Source organism: Canis lupus, chromosome 4 (assembly GCF_048164855.1).
Source record: "Canis lupus baileyi chromosome 4, mCanLup2.hap1, whole genome shotgun sequence".
NCBI classification, from domain to species: domain Eukaryota; kingdom Metazoa; phylum Chordata; class Mammalia; order Carnivora; family Canidae; genus Canis; species Canis lupus.
Genome location: NC_132841.1, coordinates 29319912 through 29329127, shown reverse-complemented (window position 1 = coordinate 29329127; position 9216 = coordinate 29319912). Strand labels below are relative to the sequence as shown.

Genomic DNA, 9216 nt, shown 5'->3' with positions numbered 1-9216 from the left:
AGGTCCTGGGGAGCCAAGTCTTCACCATTCGGGGAAGGGGATACAGGAAGGAAGTCCTCTTCCCACCTTGTTTGAAAGGAGAGAGAAAGGCAAGCTGGGTATGAATGAGGAGGAAGGTACAGCTGCTCCACTAGGTGCTGGCCAGGCTCCAGCCCTGCTCTGAGCGCCGTTCCCCTCGGGTCACACCTCACGAGAACAGTGTGCTCATGACGGCTGCTCCTTCTCGTTATGATCCCCACTGTATCAGAGAGAAAATCAGGGGACAGGGTGCTGCACAACTGGCCCAGGGTCACTCAGTGAGAAAGTGGCAGAGTCTGGGTACAGAGTCCACACTCTTAACCAGTGCACAGATGTAGGATTTTTATTAAAATGTTTCAGACTCACTTCTGACTGTCCTTAGTGTTCAGAGGCTGGGATGGTCAGGGAAGGGTTCATTTTCTAATCCATCTCTCTGGGGGAGGCTCCTGGATGATGGAGAATCAAAGGGTACTGTGTCTGGATGAGCCCATCCCCCTTCAATCGAGCATGCGGTTGACATGATGGCTCTTGGGGAGCGAAGCGGACCCAGACCCAGGCAGTCTGGAGCTGGCCATCAGCTGTCTGTGGAACCTCGGGCCAGCTGCTTTGCTCTTCTGACTCTTGGCTTTCCTGCTGCAGGGATGCTCAGCCTGAGGATGAAATGCAGTCATGTCTCCAAACCAAATTTCACATGGTCCTGGGCAGGTGGAAAGCCCACAGTGAACGGCAGCAGTGACCATTGTAACCACACCTAGGGTTGGCATTTTCTATGATAGTTGATGGGCCAGGAGCTGCAGCCCTGAGGTGCTCCTGCTGCTACAGTACTGAAGAGACTCAGCCTTTGTTTTCAACGATGGGGAGGATGGCTGGTCCCAGCGGACTGGTCTGCTATTCAAGTTCAGCGGGAGCACAGACCTCAGCTCCCACTGCATTCTTGGCTTCCTTTGGATGGGTGTGCTCCTGCCCTACATGCTCCTTCTTGTCTCCAAACCCATGTTTATGCTTTCCCCCCCTCCTTCCCTGGAGACTTCCCTTCTTATGTCCTCAGACTCCACTATATCCTGGTTCGGGGTCATTCTGTGTGTGTGTGTGTGTGTGTGTGTGTGTCTGTCTGGGAGCAATGAAAAGGGAGCAGTGATCTGATTTAGGAGCAAAGAAAGTCTCCCAGGACTCCCACAAACCTCAATTCCCAAGGGAACCAGGCAGGGTTGGGTCATTAGTGAAGCAAGGACGATGGGATGGGGTCTGTGGTAAACCAGGGCACCCAGCTCTGTCTCAAGTTCCTCCCAGTTGGTGTCTTGTGAGAAGTCACCTTCAGAAAGGCTCGATCTTTTAACTTTTCAGGAGGAACTGGAAATCTATATTTGCATACAAAATGTACTGATTTTTTAAAAGAGCATTGCATAGACCAGACAGAGTTGTGCAATGCTTTTAAAACTTTCATGCCCAAGTCTAAGCTGGGGGCCACCACAAGGCCTCTTCTTCGAGGTCTGTCACCAACAGGCCTCTGGGGGGAGGGGGCGCTGAGTACACCTGGCCCGAGCCCAAAGGCACCAGTCTGCCAATCTGGGCTTTGACTGAGCTCAGGAGTGGGAATGACCAGAGGGATGGTGGTAAGAGGGAGGCCAGGAGAAGTTATAGCAGATACAGTAGGTTTTGAGAGAGAGAGAGAGAGAGAGTGAGAAAGAGAGAGAGTGAGAATATTGGAATGGAATGGAATGTTTGAAGTTGATCCATGTGTGGTGGAAGGGTCACTTACTGGACTGAGCCCTCACATTGGTCAAGCCCCAGAATCTGGCACACAGCGATAACACATCATACTTCCTGTCCCATGGCAGGCCTAGTTTCCTACAGTAGAATCAGACATGGAACAAATCTTTATCTTCTATACCTGTGCAGTACCCTGGCTGTCATACTGTCAGGGAGGGAGCATTGTCCGTGCTGCCTAAGGCCTGGCTCACTGGGGCAGGAAGAGAGACATTTGAGCTGGGTATAGAAGTATCACTAGGATACTGTCATTTAGATAAAGGGGAGGGGGGTACTTTAGACCTCAAGCTATTCAGGCATGCAAAAGCAGGGCCTTCCAGAGTGGTGTGTAGGGTATGACAGAGATGGAGAGAATCATGGCAGGAGACGAGAGCCAGAAGGACTGAGGTCAGATCATGAATGGCCTCAGTACTGGGTAAAGGGCCTTCCTAATGAGATCACGGGGGTGGGGAGGAGCCATGGCAAGCTTTGAGTTCAGACAAAGCCCCGATACACTCGTTTATCCACCCACCCATCCATCCATCCATTCATCCATCCAACTAACCATTTATCCATCCATCCATCTATCCATCTATGCATCAATCCATCAAATATATACTGAGCACTGAGGACTCAGTCGTGAGCAAAGCATGTCAACTCTTGTCTCCAAGGAGCCAATGGTCTAGGGCAGGGGGAGATAAGAATGAATAAAAGAATCATGCAAATAAGTTTATCACTTAAGATTGTGTGAAGAGCAGTGAAGGGAGAAGCCGGGATGCTGTGATTAGGAGCCAGGAGTGAGGGGGAGGGAGGGTTGCAGAGGAGGCTGGAAACCCAGGCTGTATGGACTCAGCCACAAGCCCCAGTTAGGATTTTTTCTCAGGTGCCCAAAGCCTATGGACTGACTCATTTGGGGTAGGACTCAGCCACAGTCTTGCTGGGAGCCTTGGCATGGTCCCTCACCCCCCTCTACTTCTGATTTCCATGCGTCCAACCAACAGGCAGGACAAGGTCTCCTCCCAGGCCCCCTTTAATTCTCTGTTTTCTTTCCTCCAGTGTCTTCCCTCCCTGCTACTGCCACTTAGCCTGTTGTTTGAGGAGACACAGCAGAACCAACGGTGATTTCATGTGGTTGTTTCTCCCACTGGCCTCCCTGCCTTCCCCTTGAGAAGCCCCCTCTGGTCTCCTGGCTACCTCTGTACCTCGTCAGCCCAGCCTGGAAGGCAGGAGGGTGATTGTTGGGGGCCCTCCTGGTTGCTGAGGCACACATCCTGCTGAGGAAGTCCCCCTCGGGGGCAGAGGGGACCTTCTGTGTTCAGAAGCCCAGGGAGCCTAGCACCGAGGCGCAAACTGCTTGAACCTGCCCAGTTGTGGGCAGCCTGGTGGGGTGGCCAGACCACTGGCCTGGAGCTGGGCTCCTGGGCTCTATACTTGGCCCCATCCCTGACTCACTGTGTGCCCCAGGCCATCGTCATGCCCATCATGGCCTCAGTTTCCCCAACTGGTAAGATGAAGCAGTTATTTCAGAGAGGTAGTTTTATTAATAGTCTGGAGCTCCCTTTGTTCAAGGAAAAACATGCGCCTGATCCTGTTTTATAAACCAGATAGAATCGGAGTCACCAAATTTTTTCTGGTGAATGAGGAGTGGGGGCACCACCCACTCAACTGGCCTGACCCTCTCCCCACCCAGAGCCCTGGGGTAGATGACCTGGGCTGGGTGGCCCCCAGGTTCCTGGGCAAGTTGTAATGCTGATGTCAGAAGAGACTGTAAGTATTTTGGGGCTGACAGTGTTAGGGTCTCCCCCCTGGACAGGGTGGCTGAGGCTGGGGAAGCCCGAGGAGGGGAACGGCTCACCCGGCTGCCCACTGGCACCCTGCTTCTCAGTCAGGGTCACCCAGTCTGGAGGGGCCTCTGGGAGACAAGAAAGACCCCTCTCCACAGATAATGTCCCTCTGGTTTTGGGGGAGAATGTTCTGGTGCGTTTGGGCCCAGTCCTTCTTACTTCTTTAGAGGAACCAGGCATCCTGCTCCCCACCCCCTCGGCCCCATGGAATGTGGGAGGGGAGAGCAGCCCAGGCTGAGGCGACGTCTTGAATTATTTTGCAAACACGTTGGGTTCACCAAAGCCCCGCTCACATCTTGTCCCCGGCACCCTCTGCCTGGATGTGTGAGCCCATATGTTCCTGGGCAAACGTGCTCCGTCTGCCCAGGCTGCATTTGCAATTAGCTCATCAGGATGCTGTTCTCTAATAGTGCTTTGATGTCCAACGAGCCTCCTAAGCCTGTGCGTTTCCTTTCCTTTGAAGCAGGACATTGTGTTTTGCCAGAAGTCAATGAAACGCCCTAGTAGAACAGAACGGTTTAATTCCCGCCTCAGATACAGGGCTGAGGAAGTTCAAACGGCCTTCCGCCCATGCCCACCGTCCCAGTCGGCCTGTCATGTCCACCGGGGACGCCTGCTGGAAGCCACAGCCCCCGGAGGCCAGGCCTTCCGAGGAGGCTCTGACCACCTCTGTCAGGGAACAGCCCAAACTGCCTTGCAGCCTTGGTCTGCCCTTGGGCCCTTGGCCTGCTTCCCTGTGGATTTGCCCGTGACCCTGATTCCTGGGCTGGCTCTCACCTTGATTTGTTTCCTCTGATTTGAACCTGGCATCAGGCCCAGCCTGGGCTCCTCTCTTGAGTTCTGGTGCCCTGTGCACCTTGGCTGGGCTCACGGTTGGCTTCGGGACTCCATCTCAGCCTGACGGCTCATGGTTCCCCCAGCCATGATGTGTCCAATGGAACATTCTCCTTGGACCAGCTGGGGCCTCAGTGTCAAGCCTGACCCCGAGCGGCCTCGTATCCAGGTACGGGTTCTACCCGTAGAACGTACAGGTTCTACGTAGCCTGAGCACGTACCACCTGTTCTGAGTCTTCCTCCTGCCACAGATATTTTAGAGGCATGAAAACTTCTCCTCCTTGGTGTTTTGGGATTTGCTAATGCAACCATTATAGGTTGTTCTCTGGGCTGCTAACCAAGTTGACACTGGGGACTCCTGGCCACGTCGGTGACCGCTGTACTAGGCCGGACCAGTTCTACCAGCAGAACTCTGCCTCCTAGAGCTGGACCTTCCCCAACCTGATGCTCTGAGCTGTCCCTGGGCTCCCAGTAGACCTCCCAAGTCGTCCTCATCACCTGCTGCTTGGGTCAGAGCTGAGTAGTTTGGACTCAGCTAATGACCTTGAGATGCAGACCTCAGCATATAGTCCCTGTGAAATTAGAAGGAGCACATTCCCTGCCTTTGGGTCATGTTGACTTAGGGGTGCAGAGCCCCGTGACAAGACTACTTGGGTCCTGGGGAGGTTTTCATTCATTGATGCATTCATTCACCAAAACGTTGTTGGGCTCCCGATGGGTGCTGGGCACGTGGTGATGAGTAAGCTTTCCCCCTTCTGTCCTAATGGAGCTTACACTCTCATAGTGGGCACACCCCATTACACGAATAAAACAGTATCTCTGATGAGAGAACAAAGCTAGGATGAAAATATGACCGGGAGCTACCACGGACCCGTCTAGGTGGGGTGGTAAAAAACTTCTTTGAGGAAGTGACATTAAAGCTGAGAGGTAGGGGCAGCCCAGGTGGCTCAGCAGTTTAGTGCCGCTTTCAGCCCAGGACCTGATCCTGGAGACCCGAGATCGAGTCCCACGTCGGGCTCCCTGCATGGAGCCTGCTTCTCCCTCTGCCTGTGTCTCTGCCTCTCTGTGTCTCTCTGTGTCTCTCATGAATAAATAAAAAAATAAAAAAATAAGAAAAAAATAAAGCTGAGATGTAGATGATGAGCAAGAGCCAGCCATGCAAAGTTCTAGAGGGAGAGGAGGAAGCAGCGGTGCAGAGGCTAGGGGCTGAGGATAAGATTGGCAGATATAAGGGTCAGAATGACTGTCTTATATATGTTATATATATTACATAGAATATATACATCATTAATGTAATGTATTATATGTGTGTTATGTATATTATATATGTAAATAAGTGTGTATATCTAAGAGAGAGTAGAAGTATAAAACTATATCCTGAAATAAGTATTGAGATAAATTATGACAACTGAAGGCAGCTCTGTCCTAAACTTAGAAAGATAACTTATCACTGAAGGTTTGGATGCCCTGTCCCTTATTTTCTTGGTCGTTCTGATGTTGAGAAAGCAGCCTGATGGGCCTTGGCCATTGGCCAAGACAGGCTACATCTAAAAGGCTCCTTTGGAAAATTTGATCTGGAAAGATGGACTTAGGCTTTGCTGTAAATTGCAGTTTTACCTGTAGGTCTGGAACACCTGCCAGTGAGCTGCGCCCGCCGCTTTCCCCCCCCGAGGCCTGCGCCCTGGTCCGGGGGCCGGCTAGAGGGCCCAGTGACAATCCGCAGTGGCTGGTCTGAAGCTGGCTCCGGGCACTGACGGTTGCCTCCTTTGGATTTTCTCATTTGAAACTCACGACCTGCGAACAATCCATGTATGTTGTTGGGAAAGATGGAGCATCTGATGATGTTATGGTGCAGAGCCTGGCCCCCCAGTGGGTTCACTCTAGACAAGCCATGTGATGGGGGCAGAGCATGAGGTTCCCTCTTGGGCCAGTTTCTTCATCTGTATCAGGGGATGGGGATCCCTTTCTGGAAGGCTGCTGTGGAGTCAAGGATGAGTCCCCATCGGGCTCGACCAGAGAAGGGCTCACACATGCTTCTTCTTTTTATTAATGAATGTAGCCACGGTTGCAGAACAAAAGCCAAGTTATGAATTAGTGATATATAGCCTTGTTGGTTCCAAGGATAATCAATTGTTGGTTAAACCTCGCTCTTGGCCAGGCGGCTGACGTTCGAGCATGCTGGCAACTGGCTATGAAAAATTAATGGCCTTAAGGCAGCTCTACCCAGCCTTCCCGGGTCCTCCCCACAGAGGCAGAGGCTTCAAATGCAGGACCATGATGATGACAGGGCTAGAAGGGACAACGCCAGCCCTGCCCTGGGTCTGTGGCTGGGAGCCAGGCCGGGAGCCCACTGGGTGGACCTCGTGCCTGACTCTCCCTGGGCCACTCACTGCCGACAGCACAAGGCCTGGCACAAAATAGATGCTCAAGGAAACATAACATTCACACATGGGTTCATTTACCGCCAGCCCCAGTGGTTTTAATCAAGGCATGGCTGGGTTCTTTAAAAATAAACAAATCAAGTGTATGGGTTTGCTTTGACAATGGCCTCATTCATGCCTTTTGCTTCGTCCTTTTTGTCCTGGGCTCACTCCTTAGATACTGTCCTTTACTGGTATCCCCAACACATTCACGGACACTCATGCACGCGCACATGCCACACTCATACACACACACACACGGTGCACATACATGTACTCAGAGAGCAGCACTACAGGGTGGCTAAGAGCTCCATTCAGGCGCCCAGGGTTTGCTCCTGGTGCCAGTGTGTCATTGCTCTGTGACCTTGGGCAAGTTGCTTAATCCTTTTGAGACCCAGCTGCAAAATGGAAAACAAAACAAAACAAAACAAAACAAAACGAAAACCAACTAAATAAAAAGAAAAAACAAAACAAAACAAAAAACAATCCCAGGCATAACTGTTGTAAAGAGAAGCATGTAAACCACTTGACGTGGCACCTGGCACGTAGGACGTCCTCAACCAGCGCTAGCCCTGCATCCCACAGTGCCCCTGCGCGCACTTACACGCCAGCACGCAAGGACCAGCACGTCTAAACACGCGGCTGAGATCCGGGGCTTTTTGGCTGCGGGAGTCACAGGGTCAGGGGCCCCCCGGGAGGGTCTCGGGCTGCTTGCGGCTGCACGTGGCTGCACGCTGCGGGGCTTTGCTGTTGGTCTCCGGCGGGGGGCTGTGCTGGGCAGGGAGCAGCAAAGGTTTCCGTCTGGGAAGACGTGGATGGGAGCCAACAGCGACCCCTCATCCTCCTGTCAGTTGGCCGTGAAATAAAAGCAGGCTGGCTTTTGTCTCTATCAAGTGGTCTTTTATGTCGAGAGATAACGAAGGACAATTAATATAGCAATTGGGAGCAACCTTTGATGCCCTAGTAATTTCCCTGCCTTATAATTATCAAACAATCAGGGTTTTTCAAGCTTCCAATTAAATTCCAGTCAGAACCAGAGACAGCCAGAAAGTGGGCACTGCAGTAGCGGCCCCGCGGACCCGAGGAAAGACAAGAATCTGTGACCCCCAAGGAAAGGCCTGGGGCGAGGGTGCTGGCAGAAAGATGGGCCCGGGGTTGGGAAATGAGCCTCCCGCCCGGGTGGCAGCTGGACCAGCCTGGGAGAGGAGCAGATGCCATTGCTGATGGAAGGTTCTGGAGGGAGCATCTGGCCCCTGGCGCTGGCACGCACCTCGGCGGAGCAGGCTCTTGGCAGGCCTTCTCCCCCGGCCTGGCACGCCCCGCAACCAGAAGCCGGCCCTGTGCTCCATCTGGGGAAATCAGCTTTGGGAGAGGCCAAATGCCTCCCGGGGCCTCCGCTCTCAGGCAGGCCTCAGCCCGTGACCCCCCGGAGCCCCCCGTGGGGCAGGCACCCGGGGTGAAGTAGCATCAGGGAGACCTAGGTCAGTTCTCCCCGAGAAGGTCAGCACCCAGGGCGATGGGCCCTCCTCCGCCCTGTGCTTCAGGACAGCCTTTCTGGCTGTTTACAGCGGGGTGTATCTGCCCTGGATTCAGACACCCATTCTGGAAGCTTCTCCTCCTCCATCCTTATTCATGTAACCTCCATTTATTCAGCCCCCGCCAGGTGCCAGGCCTGGAGCGCCACTCACATTATCTGCTGTGGGCCCCGCAGCAGCCCTTGCGGAGTACTTACTGTCGCGTCTGCTTCATGGGGAGAGAACAGTATTCCGTGAGGGTACGTGGCACACCCACAGGCGTGCTGCCCGTGATTGGCACACACAGAATGTCTCTCGGACTTCACAGCTATGGCCCTACCGGTCGGGCCACCGTCCTCACCTCGATTGCTGTAAAATGGACAGGGAGCAAGCCTGCAGCCAGAAACAGGCAGCTCACACCGCAGGGAGGTGTTTGGAGCGTGGCGGCTGATCTGGCCACTGCCAGCCGCTTGTCACTGCACCGTCTCTGGGTCGTTGACAGCTCGGCGGCACCACCTCGAGAAATCTCCAACTATGCCTGTGCCCTTGTGTTACCGGCTTCGTACTCAAAGTCCAGAACGGGAACGTCCTGTTGGCCAATCCTAAAAGCCCGTTCTCCTGTCCCAGAATATGGGAAAAGACATTTCCACCCAATGGACAAGAAGAGGGATTCGAAACTCTGCTCCCCGTAGGCGGGATTCTTTCAATAGGAAGTATTTCGGGGTGCTGGGAACCGAAAAGAAGAAGTACATTTGCCTGGTTCAGATTCCGAGGACAGACCCTCTCTCCAGCAACACGTGGGAAACGTGCAGGGATTTGATTGGCGAGACCTGCAGGCTT

The 9216-nt window shown here is 53.3% G+C and overlaps 1 long non-coding RNA gene across 1 annotated transcript; it reads right to left on the bottom strand.

The window, feature by feature from the left end:
• Positions 1-363: 363 nt before the first annotated feature.
• On the bottom strand, positions 364-8827 carry LOC140631528 (uncharacterized). The gene is made up of 3 exons (XR_012029070.1): positions 8595-8827; positions 6060-6236; positions 364-715 (listed from the first exon to the last, which is right to left on the bottom strand). It is a non-coding gene; the product is annotated as an uncharacterized lncRNA (long non-coding RNA).
• Positions 8828-9216: the final 389 nt, after the last annotated feature.